This window comes from Phacochoerus africanus, chromosome 10 (genome assembly GCF_016906955.1).
Source record: "Phacochoerus africanus isolate WHEZ1 chromosome 10, ROS_Pafr_v1, whole genome shotgun sequence".
NCBI classification, from domain to species: Eukaryota; Metazoa; Chordata; class Mammalia; order Artiodactyla; family Suidae; genus Phacochoerus; species Phacochoerus africanus.
The window spans coordinates 82,646,220-82,664,217 of NC_062553.1; the positions used below are offsets into that span (position 1 = coordinate 82,646,220).

A 17,998-nucleotide genomic window follows, 5' to 3' on the forward strand; every position below is an offset into this window, starting at 1 on the left:
TTTTGTTTCTCTTGAGTGTATATCTAGGAGTGGAATTCCTGGGTCAAATGGTAACTCTGTGTTTTAACATTCTGAGAAACTTGGCAAGCGGTTTTCCAAAGCAGCAGCACCATTTTATATCCCCATAGCAATGTATGAGAGTTTCCATTTTTTTCTACAGACTCGTCAAAATTTACTATTATCTGTCTTTTTTATTACAGCCATGGAGCTGGGTGTGACTAGTATCTCCTTGTGGTTTTGACTTGCATTTCCCTGATGACTAATGATGTTGAGCATTTTTTCATATGCTTATTGGCCATGTGTATATCTTTTTTGGAAAAATGTCTGCTCAAGTCCTTTCCCCACTTTTTAATTGAGTTATCTGTCTTTTTACTCTTGCATTGTAACATTTCTTTATATATTCTGGATATAAGTTCCTTATCAGAGATATGACTTACAAATACTTTCTCCCATTCTGATGATCGTCTTTTCACTTTCTTGATGATACTATCTACTGTGCAAAAGGTCTTAATTCAATTTATCTCTCTTTTGTGGCTTGTTGCTTGGGCTAATTAGGGAATAATCACATTTCTACAGTGTCAAAAATTGGGTAAAAAATGAAGACTTATTTAATATTAACATGAAAGTCTGTCTTTACTTGTATTGGCACCATGTTTAATTTTCAGATGTAAAGCCTATGAAACTCAATTTGTGGAATAAATATTTCCATATTGGAGTTGACCTCTCTGATTTCTGTATTGGCTATAACATTCCGTATTTTAGCTGATGGCAAAGAATATTTACATGTCAGCCCCCCCCCTTTTTTTTTAAGGGCCACACCCATGACATGTGGAAGTTCCCAGGTTAGGGGTCGAATAGGAGCTACAGCTGCTGGCCTGTGCCACAGCAATGCAGGATCCGAGCCGTGTCTGTGACCTACACCCCAGCTTACGGCAACGCCAGATCCTTAATCCACTGAATGAGACCAGGGATCGAACCCTTGTCTTCACGGGTACTGGTCGGGTTCGTTAGCGCTGAGCCATAATGGGAACTCCTGTGTCAGCTTTTTAATGACTTTTAATGACCATGACCAATAGTGGGCTTACAACTGATGAGATCACTTTCCTCATTGCCATACACACACACACACACACACACACACACACACACACACACACACACACACACACACACCTATCCAAGCAACTCTCAGGATATACCTGTGTGTATATAAACATACACAGAAAACCTGTAACTGGGGAAGTTAAATCTTAAATAAGGTATTAGACTGTCTTTTTTAGCACTTGAAAACTTAGAATTGCAGATATTTTGAGTTTGCAAAAACTGTTATACAGATAGGGAATAGATCACTTTAATAAGATAAAAAGGTGACATTTTTATATACCCAGAGACTTTTTTTTTCCAGCCATACCCATAGCACATGGAAGTTTTCAGGCCAGGGGTCGAATCCAAGCCACAGCTGCAACCTATGCTATAGCTGCAGCAACGCTGAATCCTTAATCCAGTACGCCAGGCTGGGGATCAAACCCTTGCCGCCTCAGAGACAGCACTGGCTCCTTAACCTGCTGCACCACAGCGGGAACTCTGAGAATTCTTTTCTTGAAGGTCTAGGTCTAGTTAAGCTCAGAGGATGTACCTGGGTGTTATTTACCTGATTGTTGATTTACCTGATTGTTGAGATGGGAGGTCTCAACAGCTCTGGAAGGGTGGTTCCCCTCCCGGCAAGAACAGGGGACTGGCTTCTAACAGAAGCTCCCACTGTAACTGGTGTTCCACCCACTGCCTGTTTAGGAAGTGCCCTTCTGTTTACTTTATAATTCCACACACAGCTTCCAAATCCCTGAAGCCTTACACCTGCATGGCTGCTCTCCCTACACCTCCTGTGGGAGCTTTCAGGGCTCACACCCCAGGCCAGCACCTCTGCTCCTCCTTTCCCCTTTAGAGCCCTCACTCCTTGGCCACCCTTTTGCTTTCTTGACCCTGTTTCCTCCACCCCCTGCCCTGAGGCCTGGGATTCCTGAAGGAAGGCAGGACTCTAAAGGGCTCTTGTTCTGTTATCATCTGCCTGTTGCTCATGTTAATGTAGCCACGAAAATTTGTATTGGCCTGTGTTCCCAGAAGCCAGGCGAGAGCTCAGAAAGGAATTTCGTGTGCTCCACCTTCATTACAGATTCCTTTTCTGTTTGGCTAGATGGGTGGGGGGGTGAGGGGGGTGCTTTAAGGCAGGGGGTGCAAGGAGGGGCCAGGCCTGGTGAAGGGGTTCCAGATCCTTTACACTACTGAGCGGAAAACTAAGACTTGGCACCTCGGAAGTGTGTTGGCCGTTGGCATGGCACGCCCTCCTCCTGGGTTCCTGTGTCGTTTTTTGTTTTCTGATATAAGTAGAGAACACTTCTGCAGATACTGTCGCATCCACAACACAGACGGTGGCACAGGAGAGGCCATTTGTAAATACTGTTGGATGGTGACAACTCTAAGACGAAGCTTTATTTTCTGAGGGAACTCGTAGTGTGGATGCAAACATCTGAGTAACCAAAGATTCTGTTCATTGAGGACACATTTCCCTGAAACCATGTACCTTCTCCCAGCTTTCGCATCTCTTAGCAATCAGGGCTTCCCGGGGCTCCGCCCTTCAGACTTTCGGGCTGTGTGTTATCACAGTGATGGTCTTGGGAGGGAGAGCCCGGCCTTTGTGCGCCTCAACGAGAGGTCTAATACATTCTCATTCCACGGTGGCTTTTCTTCTCATCGCCATGTTAACCTTTCACCTTTAACTTCCTCCTGTCAAAGGAGGGGAGCATTTGCGTGTATAATTAAGCCTCATGCCTTCTGCACCCATCTGGGTACAGACTGGTCTCACCGACCTACTGCATCCTACTGCGCAGAGGCTCAGCTGGTCAGTGGTATCCGGGCCCTTCAGCCACGTCCAGCACCGGGAGGTACACACAGGGTGAGAGCGACGAGGCCCGTTTCCATTGGGCAGGGGAGGGCCCGGGTCAGCCCAAGAATGGGAAGCTTCCTGGAAAAGAACTATTTTTCCCTTACGGCCTCTGTTACTCTTCCGGAAAGGCCAAGGATTGAAGAGTGGGGTTTTCTCCTTGTCAGAGTGTGAGGACCTGTGACCTTCTTGATCTTTCTTCCTTATAACTTTTCTGTTTGCTCTCCCCACCTCTATACGTGCCCCATATTGAGGCCTGCCTGAGTTTGTGCTGGGAGTTGATTTACTCCCTATTGTCTAAATATGGGATAGCAGCTGGATTCGAGTGCATTTCCTGGCTTCCTGTGGCTCTCCATGGGCTTGTGTCACCTGTCTCCCCAGCCGGGGTGGGGGTTGGGGGGCGATGCCAGTTTATACTCACGACTCACCATGTTTTATCTCACATCCAGAATCAAGAGGTGAGGGTCACTTTTTTTTTTTTTAATCCAGTGAATTTTATTATATTTATAGTTGTAACGGCCATCATCACAACCTAATTTTAGAACATTTCCATCCCAAACCCCAATCCATCCCCCCCTCCACCTGTCTCCTTTGGAAACCATAAGTTTTTCAAAGTCTGTGAGTCAGTTTCTGTTTTGCAAATAAGTTCATTGAGTCCTTTTTTTGGATTCTACATATGAGTGATAGCATATGACGTTTGTGTCTCACTGTCTGACTAACTTCACTTAGCATGATCATTTCTAGGTCCATCCATGTTGCTGCAAATGCCATTATTTCACTCCTTTTTTTCTGGCTGAGTAATATTCCATTGTATATATGTACCACATCTTCTTTATCCACTCCTCTTATCCTTGGACATTTATGTTGTTTCTCTGTCTTGGCTGAAGGGTCAAGTGGATCCATCCACTTGATTCAAGTGGGACCGAAGGCGACATAGCAGTGATTTGTGGGGCCTCTCTTGAGAGCAGAATCATTAGGCCTCACTCTGCATTTAAATAGCAGTAGGTATTTTTACTTGGAATCCATCCGGGCTTATGTAGCCAACACAGTGGGTAATATGTAGATCATTTTTTTTTTTCAAGCTGTGGAATAAAGAAAAAAGCTGGAGAGTCAGGCTAATTTAATCAAGACTGGGGGTTGTCTCCTTTAAATTACTTGTGTCAAAACCTTTAAACTCGGGTTATTCCACCCTGGTACTATTTATTTATTTATTTATTTATTTTATTTTTTTGTCTTTTGTCTTTTTAGGGCCACACCTGAGGCATATGGAGGTTCCCAGGCTAGGGGTCCGATCGGAGCTGTAACCGCCGGCCTACGCCAGAGCCATAGCAACGCCAGATCGGAGCCGTGTCTGCAACCTACACCACAGCTCATGACAACACTGGATCCTTAACCCACTGAGCAAGGCCAGGAATTGAACCTGCAACCTCATGGTTCCTAGTCACATTTGTTTCCACTGCACCACGATGGGAACTCCCCACCCTCATTCTCTTTAAAATGTTTTCTCCTAAAACATTGTCCCTCTTAGAAAGTCTGACTCCTTCTCAGCTCTCTTGGGGACTGCAGGGCTTACGCTGTCACCTTGGATATAACGGGACCTAGTTCTCAGTTAGCCCCCGCCACCGTCCCCAATAACTGTGACCTCCCACCCTCCATCCCCAGTAACTGTTGCTCTTTACTACCTGTGCACCAGAGGACACAGGAACAAAGAGAGGAAGTGACATTAAAATGAGTCACTGACACTACGTGGAAGTGGCTTTGATTTTTAAAATGTTTGGAGAGAAGGTTGAAATGCAGCACAAACGCACTGTGGGGCTGTCACCCCATGTCTCCAAGAAGTACGGGAACAAGCGCCAAGAGGACACATCAGACGGTCCCATCCCTGCTTCAAGGATGCCCACAGCCATGGTACTTGGGACGGTGCCCCCTCAGAAGCTAAGACTTCATGCATCATTGGCGGTCAGGATGGTACTTTTTAGCAAAAGTTTCTGATGTTTGCCTGGGATTGAAACATACCCTGTACTTTCTCCACTTCTCATCGTAGCGTTCCATTTCTCCTTTGGGGTCTTTTTCTTGTGGTGGTGGTTTTCTTTCACTTATTCAACACTATTTATTTATTTATTTATTTATTTATTTTTGTCTTTTTGCTGTTTCTTGGGCCACTCTCGTGGCATATGGAGGTTCCCAGGCTAGGGGTCTAATCGGAGATGTAGCCACCGGCCTACGCCAGAGCCACAGCAACTCGGGATCCGAGCCGTGTCTGGGACCTATACCACAGCTCACAGCAACGCCGGATCGTTAACCCACTGAGCAAGGGCAGGGACTGAACCCGAAACCTCATGGCTCCCAGTCGGATTCGTTAACCACTGTGCCACGACTGGAACTCCCTCAACACTATTTATTGAGCACCTCCTGTGTTCCAAGCCCTGTTTGGGGGACTCGGACACCAAGGTGGACAAGCCAGGGTCCCCCTCCCACAGGAGCCTGTGTTTTCTTCGTACCCTGTCGACTGCCGCCCGGGCTGACCGTGGGTGGCTGCTGGTTCCAGTCTCTGCTGTTACGCAGGGTCCTGCTTTCCGCACCATCTTTGCCAGCCCCTCCCTGCCTGCTGGAAACATTGACCGATGGGAGAGAAGCAGCCAGGGCTTCTCAGCAAAGATATCCTTGGGACACGATGGAGTAATATTTAGCACCACCTAAGAAAAGCATCTCAAACTTGTCTGCATATACTAAAGCCCTTTTACCATCTGTTAGTGGAAAATATCGAAAAGTTTGGTAAAACTCAGTTATTGAAAGAAAGCTTTTCTTCTGCTCCTTCCTCTCCTCCGGCATGAAGGACTCCCTCTGCCCTTGTCCTTCCTCATGAAGCATCAGTCAGTGGCCAACCCATCACCAGATAGAGGTGGCCCTTGCTTTGTGGTCATTTGTTCCGTCAGCAGAAATTCTACTGAATCTTGCAGGAGCTCCGTTTAAAACCTACATGCACACTCGCTCCCCCACCAACCCTTCCTGAATTCAGGTTCCTAGAAGGATAGAAAAAGGCCAGTTCATGACAACAGACGAGGGGGACTTAGATTTATTAAATGGCAAAGGATAATGATGTTAAATAGCTTTAAGTTTAGATCAGATACTTTCATTGACCCTTTTTCTTTGTTTTTAAATGTGTGACAAGAAAAGTATATTCTGAACATTAGATGAAAAATAGGTTAATTTTTTAAAAATGAGATCACTTGGAATGTTACCAAATGGCAGGCAGTCTAAAGGCACCTCTTTAGCTAATTTCTGGTGAACTCATTCAATGAAAAGAAAACAAGGCGATCGGGAGGGCTTTTACATTAGCACTGGGACACACGGAGCTCAGGAGATAATGACTAGGCCTCTCCACATCGTCTCCTGGCTGGAGAAGCCGACCTCCCACCGCCCCCAGGGACTGAAGGAATTTCGTTCTTGTCCTTTGGAGAAAAGTGAAATTGAATGCAGCATTTGTGAAGTGTGATGGAGGTGTTCTGACCTGTGATCATCTTCTGTGTGACTATGAGGGGAGACCTTCCCCTCTGTCAGTGACCCCACTTCATGGCTGAACCCTAGGCAGTGCCACACCCCGAATCGAGCCCAAAACTTGTGCCGAAGCTCTGGGCTCAGTTTTGTGGTCAATCCACTAGCAAATGCCCTGCAGCGTATCTCAGGCAGGACCCTCTTGCATTACTTGCTGCTGCAGGGGAGGCCAAGCCGTTGGAAAATGGACAGAAGAATAAGCGTCAAGGGCTTTGCCCTGATGGAAAATGATCTGTTTCTTGGACCCCTGAAAGGGAACTTCCTGGTCTTACTCTTTATTATCTTTGAAGTTTTAGGGCGTATTTGTTCTTTGCAGACTCAGAACAATTAATAGAATGGGACACAGTACTCCTCACTGGGTGTTTCTGAGTTGCCCCCCTGCTTACCCCCATCGCTTAATCTTGAATTCTCCCGTGCCTAGCGCGCTCTCCAGATGGTGCTCATTCTCCTTCCAAAGTCGCTGGGTAGTTTACTGACGGAGAGGGGAGGCCAAGTTCATGTATGGTAGAGGTGATCCAATTCGAAAGGCCAGTTCTGATCAAGCATCTTTGAAATGGCTAGAGGAATAAAAAATGTGTGGTGTGAGAGAGAGAGAGAAGAGGAGAAGAAGAAGAAGAAGAAAGAGAAGGAGAGGGAAAGGGAGGAGCATCCAAAAAGCCCTGGCTCCATCATTTTAAACAAGATTCTCCTAATGTGGTTTTTTTTTTGTTTCGGTGTTTTTTTTTTTTTTTTGTCTTTTTTGCCATTTCTTGGGCTGCTCCCAAGGCATATGGGAGTTCCCAGGCTAGGGGTCTAATTGGAGCTGTAGCCGCTGACCTACACCAGAGCCACCGCAACAAGGGATCCGAGCCGCGTCTGCAACCTACGCCACAGCTCACGGCAATGCCAGATCCTTAACCCACTGAGCGAGGCCAGGGATCAAACCCAAAACCTCATGGTTCCTAGTCAGATTCGTTAACTACTGAGCCATGGTGGGAACTCCCTCCTAATGTTTAGATTACTGTGCAGATTTGTTTCACCACCTGGAAAAGATGGTTTAATTTAATTAATTGTTTAATGAATTATTTAAGTTTGTGCAGAACTTTGTGTATTTTCCTCATAGATCTTAGTTTGATCTCCTGATTTGCTCAATTAATCCTGTGGGGTTCTGGGTGAAGTGTGTGTGTGTGTGTGTGTGAATTCTGATGTTGAAAAATACTATTTTTTTTAAACCAAGGTGGGGGGTGAAATTCAGTTCCCTATCTCACACCATTCAGCAGCCGTGCCCTTGGCTGTGCTGTTATCCTCAAGTCTAGAGACCGTGCATTTCTTTTCATTCCAGAGAATGGGTCTCCCATTCTGCTCTTCCAAAAAGAGGTAGTGGAATGCTGTTCTCTAAGGTTCTTGTATGTTAGGAGAACTAAGAATTTCTGTACCCCTGTTTCCTTTCGTGGGGAGTTTTTCTTCTCTTTTTACCCAGAAACAAATGACTGAGGTGTCCAGTAGAGATGGTGGGAGCCTGTGTTTTCCTTCCTGGGATGTGGCAGCCACCATGGGTCAGGGGTTTTGTGCCACAGAGCAGGACTGGGAGCTCATGGGGAGCTTTTCCCACTGAGGATCACTGTACCCTGGATGCTGTGGCAATGAACTCAGGGTCGCCTCATAGAGACAAAGGAAGTTTACTATCCAATTTCCCATGGAGAAGCATGTATCCATCTAGTCCTGTAAAGAATGTAAGACTCGGGAGTTCCCATTGTGGCTCAGCAGGTTAAGAATCCGACTAGTGGAGTTCCCGTTGTGGTGCAGTGGTTAACGAATCTGACTAGGAACCATGAGGTTGTGGGTTCGATCCCTGGCCTTGCTCAGTGGGTTAAGGATCTGGCATTACCGTGAGCTGTGGTGTGGGTCGCAGATGTGGCTCAGATCCCGTGTTGCTGTGGCTCTGATCCCATGTTGCTGTGGCTCTGGTATAGGCCAGCAACCACAGCTCCAATTAGACCCCTAGCCTGGGAACCTCCATATGCCGCGGGAGTGGCCCTAGAAAAGGCAAAAAAACAAAAAAGAAAAAAAGAATCCAACTAGTATCCATGAGGTTTCAGGTTCGATCCCGGGCCTCACTCAGTGGGTTAAGGATCTGGTGTTGCCGTGAGCTGTGGTGTAGGTCGCAGGTGCGGCTCATATCCCTTTGCTGAGGCTGTGACTGTGGTGTAGGCCAACAGCTTCAGCTCCTATTCAACCCCTAGCCTGGGAACTTTCATATACCGATGTGCGCCGCCACCCCCAAAAAAGAATGTAAGACCCATCCCAGTGGGCATGTACTTCTGTTCTGTGGGGATGGCTCCTGGAGAGAGATGGGGTAGGAGAGAAAAGTGGGAAGGAAGAATCCCATCAGCATCTATGCACCAGGATTCTTAATTTTCATAACAAGAATGCAGCTGCATCTGTCTCATTGCACTGGGGACGCAGCTCCAGTAACAGGGAAGGGAGCAGCTGCCCTGAGGCTGATTCACCCCCACCTTGCTGATCCTGAGAACACAAATGGGCAAGGCTTAGCATTGACCTCTGGGGAATGACACTTCCGTTTCCAGTAGGTGGGGCTTGGTCTTTCCCCTGTGCTACCCAGGAAACCCAGCCCACCTCCTCAATCCATCTTGCTTTTGGCAAGGACAGGAAGCAAAGGAAGACAGAAGCTCACTTTCATCAGATGCCTGTGGGATTAAGGCGCTGCTGCGGTGTGGTGTCCCCGTGCAGGCTCTTTTCTTGTTCCTGGTCATCTGTTTCCCTTCACTTGGCCCTTTCAGCCTGCATTGTCATTCACAGAGTGTTAAGTTATACACCTGACCCCTCCAGGCATCAGTTTTCATACCTAGACTGTGTATTTTGTGCCCAATCCAGAACTTTGTATCTTTAAGGATGGCAAGTTGGAGATGAACGATTTTTAATTTATCTGATTGACAGGAGTAGCACTCTAGAAAGTGAACTGCTTCCAGATGGCGTCGTTGGCATCACTTCTGGAGGCTCTTTTAAAAGCTTCTTGGAATTCAAAAACACTAGCTCAGGATCATGATAGCCGTCCAGAGAGGGACTGGTCAGTGACCATTGTTTCTTTCCGTGCCATTGCAAGTACTGCACCCTTTTGTATTTTGTTTCAAGTCCTTAGCATGTGTGAGTGTCTGTGGCAGGCCAAAGAGTCAAGGGAGGAAGAAGAGCATTGCATACCTACTGTGTGCTCAGCCTCAGGTGATGCATGTGACAAACAGACATTAATCATAGCAGATGTGCGAAGTCTTGGGGCTGAAAGATAAATCAGAAGCAGACTGTCACTGGGTATTCAGTAAAGAAGGGAAACGCATCTGCAGTGCCGTCCAGTGTCAGCAAGGTCGGATGATCCCGAGGTAGGACAGAGGAGAGCAAGGGTGCCATCTGATGACAGTAAAGGAAGGCAGCTCACAGAGGGGACATCTGAGTCGTTTTGAAGTCTGTATAAGGCCTTATTGGGGTATTTACGAAGGGAATAAGGTGAGGGATGGCGGCGCAAATTTAGGCAGCTGGAATATTTCAGTGCTGCAGGGAGAGTGGGCCTGGGGCTTTACATGGGGCAGAAACTAAGGAAAAGAATTGCTGCAAAGGTGCAGAGCCCAAGGGCCGGAGTAGGCGGGGCCTCTGCTCGATGCCCACCTCTGGCTCCTCGCACTGACCCGCCCTGCTGGACCACTCTTCTGGCTTCTTGCCTTCTTTCTGCTCTGTAGGAGTAGATGGTGACAGTTCCTCCCCATCAACTACTCGCTCTCTCTTGCTGACCTCACCGCCAGCCCCTTGGGTTCAGAGGACTTCCCATCTGTGTGTGTCACCAGGGGTTCTTCTCTTGCTGCTTCTAAGCCGTCACTTCTTGGGGGAAATCACAGATGCTTAGCCCAAACAGAACTGCAAGTCTTCCTTCGTATTTCTCCCAAACCCAACTTTTCTTTTTTTCTACTCTTATTCATAGCATTTTCCAAATCTCAGAGGTTTAAAAGTGATAGAATTGTCGTTTTTTTTTTTTAAATCTCACCTCTCCCTTATCCAGACCACGCACAAGACTTCACGACTACTCTCTCATTGGTCTCTTTATTCTTGACGCAGACCCCTGTTCAGTCCACCACCAATGCCTCTGCATTCAACCTCTGGAATGTCTTGTGAGTTTTTCTTACCCTCCTGACTTTCAGCTCAGGCCTTCATCAGCTCCTTGTTTGGATGACTGTAGTAAGTCCATCCCTGTCAACTCCCCGTTTCCTCCAGCCCCTTCATCCTGTACAAGTGCACCTGCTGATTGGCCTTCAAAAATGCAGTCTGACTGTGCTGCTCCCCCTGAAGGCTGGCTCCCTTCAGGGCTCAGCATCTAAGATTCTATATCCTGCCCTTCCCTGCCTCTCCAGCGTTCTTTCTCTGGATGATAACCTGACACTCTTTGTTAAGCAGCATGTTAAATGGAGGATCTAGCTTCGGTACCAAGGCTCCATCATGAAGAATTAAAAATACATGTATATGAAAGCTCCTGGCCTAGAGTCAGAAAGTAGAATGAGGTTGCCAGAGGCTGAGGGAAGGGGAAATGGGGTGTTGGTGTTTAATGGGTAGAGTTTCAGGTGGGGAAGATGAAAATCTGGAGCTGGATGGTGGCAATGGCTGCACGACAGCATGAATGTACTTAATGCCAGCAAACTGTACGCTTAAAAATGGTTAAAGTGATACATTTTAGGGAGTTGCTGTTGTGGCACAGTGGGAACAAACCCAACTAGTATCCATGAGGATGTGGGTTCGATCCTTGTCCTCGCTCAGTGGATTAAGGATCCAGGGTTTTCATGAGCTGTGGTGCAGGACGCAGACACAGCTCAGATCTGGCGTTTCTGTAGCTGTGGCTTAGGTTGGCAGCTGTAGCTCCAATTCAACCCCTGGCCTGGGAACTTGCATATGCCACGGCTGTGCCCCTCACCAAAAAGAAAATACATTTTATGTTATGTATATTTTACCCCCCCTCCAACACACACACAAACTTTTGGACCTCTTGGCCAAACTGAGAGAGTATGAAGGTCATTCAATAAGGACCTACCATATAGGAGGAAATTATATTCAATACGTTATAAGAACATAGTGGAAAGGAATCTGAAAATGAATATATATATATATATATATATATATATGTATATGTATGTATCTATGTGTAACAGCACCACTTTGCTCTATACCTGCAACATTTGCAGGTCACCTATACTTCAATTTTTTAAAAAGTGAGAAGTTATTAAAAATTGGGGTGAGGGGATTTTGGAGAGCACTGGGCTCTCATTGCCCTACTGCAGGCTCGTGAGGATGGGAGGAAGGGTCTCAGCCTCTGACCCAAATCTAGAGAGCAGGGCTTGAGAGATGCCTCCGAGAAGTTTGTCTTGTGTCTTCCTCAGTAGGGGCCTGGTGGCCTGGTGCCGACATCAGCCTGGGGAGCTTAGGGGGTAAGAGGGGGCAAACTGCCTGGGTGTCTGGGTGGAAGAGAGTGGTTGCTGGGCCGTGTGGGGCCTGAATGTGCCCTCTTTGTCTGATCAAATAAAGAGCCAGCTGCTCCCCAGGGCCCCAGCGTGGACCAGATTCCCACAGGAGGGTCAACCAAGATGTTGTCTGAAATCTGTCCAGCAGGCCTGCTGGTGGGGCTGCTAGAGAACTGATGGTCGCCTTGCCCAGCGCGAGATGGGGGCCCTCGGGGTCCCTAGGGGCGGTGGAGGAAATAAGCGAGCCCAGGCTAGGGGGCCTGCGTTTAGCCAGGTAAAGGAAATGCATGGAGATCACGGCCAAATGAAAGGTCTCCAAAGACCCCAATTCCATGAGAGAAATATCTGCTGGGTAAAACCATTCTAGATAGAGCAGAACAGCGAGGGAGGAAATTTCCCTCTCTTTCCCTCTCCTCCCTCCACCTCCTTCTCTAATTCTAGGGGAGGGAGCTGGCCCCACCATTTCCACAGGTGACTTGGACCCTTCCAGGGAGGACCAGGGTCACCGCACAGAATAGTTGGACTCTGGGTTAACATGAGGGCGGGGTAGGGGGGGGTTGCACCTTCTGGATTCTGACTCAAGACTATTTTTTTGCTCTTCCAAGAGCTGTTAGGTTTTATGTTATATTATTGTAGGAAAGGGGAGGAACATTTTCCTACCAGACAGGTTTAAGGAGACAGCGGCAGATGAACATAGAGTTGCTTTTATGTTGACACCTTCTTCGTCCTGCTTAAAGGAACCAGCTCTGCCCCTCAGTGCTGGCGCCGCAGCCAAACAGAGGTGATAGTCCCAGAACACCCCCAGCAGAGGTCAGTTCCACCTTTGTGCTTTGAAAGTGTGTGATCTTCCTTAACGCCTCCTTGTAACTGTTTTTTTGTTGTTTTGTTTTGTTTGCTTTTTAGGGCTGCACCCATGGCTTATGGAAGTTCCCAGGTTAGGGGTCGAATTGGAGCTGCAGCTGCTGGCCTACACCACAGCCACAGCAATGCGGGACCCAAGCCGCATCTGAGACCTATACCATAGCTCCCGGCAACACTGGATCCCCGACCCACTGAGCAAGGCCAGGGATCAAACCTGCATCGTCACGGATACTCATCAGATTTGTTTCCGTTCGCCACAATGGGAACTTCCCACACTGTTTTTTAATTTTACTTCTTATATGAGAGGGCTGTTTGTACTTGACTGATCATCCATCCATTTGGGTTTGAACTGCTTGAGGGCATGGACCCTGTCTTATTTACCTCTGAATCCCACGAGTCATCTGTCATAGTTCTTAGGACCTGGGAGACGTTAAGAGAAGATTATAGAATGACCGAGTGACTGATGAATGAAATAATCCAGTTTGATGGCTCATATATATTGTGTTTATGAAGACAGAAAAGACCTTGTTATGGCATCCCCATTGCTTTATTCCCTTCTCTTGCCAAGCAGAGTTTGAAGGGCTTATCTGATGGCCAGTCAACTCCTCTGACGCTACTAGGCATGCACATTGTTCTGAACACTGCTGAGGAGGAGGTAGCATTTTTTTTTTTTAATGGGCATATTGTCATTGTTTTCCAAGGTTTTAAGTTTAGGTAAATGACAAAATATCCATATTTATCATAGAAAGATTATAAAACACACATGAGCATTGCAGTTACCAGTTACCTACTGCCCACCTTCCAGGCATAATGTACTGTTAACCCTCTCTCATCTTTTCCTCTGTGCCAAGTTCTTTCTGGAAATAGCAGTAGAGGCGTTCCTATTGGGGCTCAAACTCCAATGGTAACAAACTCCACTAGTATGCGTGAGGATGCGAGTTCAATCCCTGGCCTTGATCAGTGAGTTAAATAGCTGGCATTGCTGTGAGCTGTGGCGTAAGCTGGCAGCGCGGCTCTGATTTGACCCCTAGCCTGTGCAGCCCTAAAAAGACAAAAAAAAAAAAAAAGAAAAGAAAAGAAAGAAAAAGAAATAGCAGTCAAGGCCCCTGGAGTAAACATTAAGATGTGTCCTGTCATGTGGGAAGAGGGTGCATAATGCACAAGTTGTATTGTCGCCCAAGGATCTACCATGTATGTGGGGGGCGTGGAGGGGAAGCATACAACCCTGGATGTGTAGACATGTCTCTGGGGATGGGAGTCTAAGAGTGGAATGATTAATTCACCCATTGTTCTGCTAGGATACCCCAAGCCGAAGGGAAAGAGCTGGCCTGGGGACGAGGTAGGATCTGTAGCAGAAACGTCGTTTCCAGTTAGCCTGCCTCCTGTGTCTTCGGCCAGCCAGGCTGAGATGGTGTTGAACCAACCGAGAACTTAGGAGGAGCTTCTTCTTTCTTCTTTGGTTTGGATGCTGAGTAAATGTATGTTCGGCAGGGGGAAGGGGTGAAAACAAGAGTGTGGCAAAAACTTGACAGCAGCGCGTGGTTTTCAGTTGGGGTGCTTTGGCCCTCCAGGGGACATTGGCGATGTCTGGAGCTATTTATGGTTGTCACAGCCAGGGGTCTGATGGTCCTGCTGTCTGGTGGGCAGAAACCAGGGGTATTGTTGCTAAACATCCTAGAGTGGACAGCACAGCCTCTACCACAAATGGCCATAGTTCTGAGGTTGAGAAACCCTACTTAAAAAAAAAAAAGACAGGAAAACATTTGGCAGTGATGCTACTGCATAGTGGAGAAGGACTGTAAAAATATTTATTGAATTATGTCTCAGTTGCCCATTGACATATCAGTTTGAAAACTCTTCTCGGGGAGTCTGGAGTGTATCAGGTAGATTACAAATGCTAAAGGTCTTTTTTTTTTTTTATCAGCAGCCAGTGTTTTGTGCATTTTTGAAAGGTCAAGAGTTGCCATCAGAAAGAGCAGAAAGCACTTCGTGGAAAATCATACTTGAAATTATCCCAAGTAGCTTTTAACAACTGATTTCATTAATCCACTGGTGCAAATAGCCAGGTGCTTTCTGGTCCAGGGGCAGAGCTGGGGGAAAGCGCCTTGGGGAAGATAAATCATAGAGATCCTTTCTAGCTTTGCTGAGGCTTTATGTTTCTTTATGCTACTGAGATTTTTTTTTTTTTAACTAAATGAGTCCTTTTCTAGGATTCCTATGTGCCAGTCTTCAAGCCTTAGGATGACTTGCAAGGTTTCTTTTCTAAATCCTGAGTAGTTTCGGGGGTTCCTGTCATGGTGCAGTGGTTAATGAATCCAGCTAGGAATGATGAGGTTGCGGATTTGATCCCTGGCCTCACTCAGTGGGTTAAGGATCCGACGTTGCCGTGAGCTGTGGTGTGGGTCGCAGATGCAGCTCGGATCCCCCTTGCTGTGGCTCTGGCATAGGCTGGTGGCTGCAGCTCTGGTGAGACCCCTAGCCTGGGAACCTCCCTATGCCTTGGGAGCAGCCCTAGAAAAAGGCAAAAAGACCAAAAAAAAAAAATCCTGAGTAGTTTTAGGGGACACAAAGAGGGCACCATGTGTGGCGACTGCATCTATGGGATGGCTGTCAGGTCCCCAAATCCTTAAGGGGGAGAGGGTACCGTTTGTACTCAAGAAAGGATCAGATGGACTAGGAAGAAAGGCAAAGAAGTCAGGCATGTAACTGGGAACGCTTCATATTCTTTTCCTTTTTTAAAAAAATCCTGATTGAATCAATGGACCTGGTTTGTATGAGCTTCACAGACATGCAGAGGGAAAAAAAAAAAAAAAAAGGAGCTTGGCAGGAATGGGGGAGTGGGGAGGGATCTAAATTAAGTAGAACAGTTGCCTGCAGTTTAGTTGCTGACAAAAAAACAAGTCGTTTTCTCTGAGAAGCATGTGTAACATGTCAGGAAGAAAAAGCACAATTAGCACACCTTCTTACCTAAGATCTTATTGATGGCACCATGTTAATTTTAATCATTTAATTAAAAATACTCCTTCGTCTTTCCTGCAAATCAATAAAGTAGGCATGGACTTGACTTTCTCCTGTCTCCTACTTAGCAAGGAAAGTCTAGTTTTCTCTGACAACCCAGCCTACGGCAATGTTTCCCCTGTCATATCGCCTAACTGCCCCGGATCAGCACCTGCTTTATATTCCTCTGTTTATCTATATATTGCCTATCTTGTTTCCTGTTTCTTATTTTTCTTTCTTTCTATCTATCTATCTATATTGTTTCTTATTCATATATCTCTATCTATATATCTATCTAATTTCTTATTCTTATGTCTATCCATCCATCCATCCATCCATCATCATCACAAATTACTACAAACTTGGTGACTTAGAACCAGAGAAATATGTTCCCTTACAGCCTGAGGCCAGGAGTCTGAAATCTGAAGGTTCTAGAGGAGGATCTTTCCTCACTTCTCCAGTTGTGGTGTCTCCAGGCAGTCCCTGGCTCACGGCCGCATGACTCCAGTGTCAGTCTTAGTCTGTTCGGGCTGCTGTGACAGAACTTCAGACTGTTGCTTGTGAATAACAGCAAATGTATTTCTCACAGTTCTGATTGCGGAAGTCGAGGATCAGGGTGCCAGCCCTGGCAGCTGAAGCCCTCTCCCTGGTTCATCATCAGGTGTCTGCACTGTGTCCTCACGTGGAGGAAGGGGCAAGGGAGCCCCCCCTGGGGTCTTCTTGGTGAGGGTACTAACTCCATTCATGAGGGCCCCTCCCTCATGACCTAATCGCCCCAAGGGCCCCACCTCCAAATATTGTCACACGGGTGATTAGGTTTCAACATACAAATTTTGGGAGGGGACACAGACATTCAGTCTATTGCATTGTCTCTGTTCTCACATAGCCTTTTCTACTGTATCTGTCTTGTCCTCTTCTGTCTTTTATACAGATGCCTGTCATTGGATTTAGGGCCTACCTGGATAATCCAGGATGATCTCATCTTGAGATCCTTAACTTAATCACATCTGCAAATATCTTTTTTCCAAATAAGATCACATTCACAAGTTCCTGGGGTTAGGACATAGTCATATCTTTCAGGGGCCACCATTCAACCCACGTCTCTGTCTGTCTGTCTGTCTCTGTCTGTCTATCTATCTACCTACCTGCCTACCTACCTACATTGTTTCTTATTCTTCTGTCTGTCTGTCTGTCTGTCTATCTATCTATCTATCTACCTACCTACCTATATAGTTTCTTATTCTTCTATCTATCTATCTATCTAAATATCTGTCTAGTTTTGGTTTTGGTGTTTTCTAGAATGCTGAGGACACTGTAGTTACTAATAAGTGCTTACTGATTTGAAAGTGTGGTTTTACTTTAAAGCGACCCAAATTAATGGCTGAGCTGATTGTCCCACCTTGTTTCAAAGGTGTCCTCTCATTAGCTCTAAGGAACACGTGGACATAAGGACACTCCAGCCTTGCAAAGTAAATGTATGTTTCATTCCAAAGATGAAACATTCAATAGCCATAACTAGAGCCAGAGCAGTCAGTAAATGGAACTGTTATTATAACATGTAAGGCTGCTGTTTTTTTCAAAGTGTTAATCCCTGGGCTACAATTAACTTCCTAGGTGGTCTTGTGGATTACTAGCTCCCAGCAAGATGTCAGTTGAATCAACCCATTTAGCCTTTATTAAGTTAGGTGCCCTGGAAGAGAAAGAATAAAATTGATCAAAGCTTAAAAATAAAGGGCAAAAAATCATGACTATCCTTGCTCTTATTTGATTCAGGGAAATTACAAACCAAGGACAGGTATGTACCATGTCTTCTGTAAGTTCTGGAAGCAGCATGGCAGACAGGAAGGGGCTTGTAGGCATGGTCAGGAGACCCTGGTCAGGAAATCTGGCTCTGGACCTGGAGACTACTCCTGGTCCTGCTTCCATGTGTGTGACCTTGGGCAAGTCACCTGATTTCTCTGGGCTTCAGTTTCCCAGCTCTTCTGGGAACCAGCTGGGTCAGACCAGAAGTTTTTCAAACCATTGCGTCCCACACTGTGCCATGGTGCTTGCTCTCTTCTAAACTACTCTTCGATGTCAGCTTGGTTGTTCTTCTGTTATCAGAAACTTGGGTTTGGTTCAGAATTAAGAAACTCTTGGTGTCTCTGTTTCTCTT

At 46.4% G+C, this 17,998-nt stretch overlaps 1 protein-coding gene across 4 annotated transcripts in view; it reads left to right on the top strand.

The window, feature by feature from the left end:
• The window catches only part of ZNF827 (zinc finger protein 827), a 187,000-nt gene that overhangs the window by 84,054 nt on the left and 84,948 nt on the right, over positions 1 to 17,998 (top strand). The window lies entirely within an intron of this gene.